Below are 872 nucleotides of genomic sequence, written 5' to 3'. Positions count from 1 at the left end.
TCCTAGAGCCAGTTGTCTTTAGGGTTCATGGCCCTGCGGACTACATTTCCCACAGTGCCCTAGTTTGTTAGCGAACTACCATGACTCTTGCACGGCAAACTTTATTTCCCAGCATGCCCTAGGACAGTACCCAGGGAAGCTTGAAAGTGGATTGTCTTTAATGATTTCTTGGTTGCGGACTCAATTTCCCATGGTGCCCTGGTGTTTCCCACGACCTAGGAAAACCATTAATTCATTCATTCAAAAATATTTTCGATCGTGTATCCTTAAGCTCAGTTTTAGGCACTGAGAATAACTAGTGCATACAGAAGACAAGAACCCCTGTCCTCACAGAGCTTACTTCTAGTTTAACGAGGCAGACTAAAAAAAAGCAAAATAAATAAATTATATGGTATGTGGACAGCTGATAAGGTGTATAGGAAAATGATTTCTCTTTTAGGACCTCTCTCCCACCCCGCTTCCCTGGGCTGCCCAGTTGACTTCCCACCAGGCCACGGGCGTCCTGCTCTTCATCCCCTTTACACAGTGCACTACATTTCCCAGCCTGACTTGCGGGCACCCCTATCCTGCAAAATCCATTTATCAGCGTTTCCCGGAGCATACCCTCACCCAAGCGATTTCCATTTGCCGCCTCGACTTGCGGACTTCTCAGCGTGCCTCGGGCAGAGCGAGTCCCCAAAGTTACCAGGAGCAACTACCGCTTACAGACTGCATTTCCCAGCGCGCCCCGGGCGGCGTCGTGACGTCAGCGCGCCGGGAGGTACCGGGAGATCCCTGGGGCTGTGCGGGGAGAACGGCAGTTTCCGGCGGCCCCCGGGGCGGGCGGCGGCGGCGGCAGCGGCGCCTGTTTGGTACTCGGCGCTCGTTTGCTC

The sequence above is a fragment of the Galeopterus variegatus genome, unplaced genomic scaffold (assembly GCF_000696425.1).
Source record: "Galeopterus variegatus unplaced genomic scaffold, G_variegatus-3.0.2 Scaffold1608, whole genome shotgun sequence".
In the NCBI taxonomy this organism is placed as follows: Eukaryota; Metazoa; Chordata; class Mammalia; order Dermoptera; family Cynocephalidae; genus Galeopterus; species Galeopterus variegatus.
The sequence above is the reverse complement of the archived record's forward strand: the minus strand, read 5'-3'. Positions refer to the sequence as shown.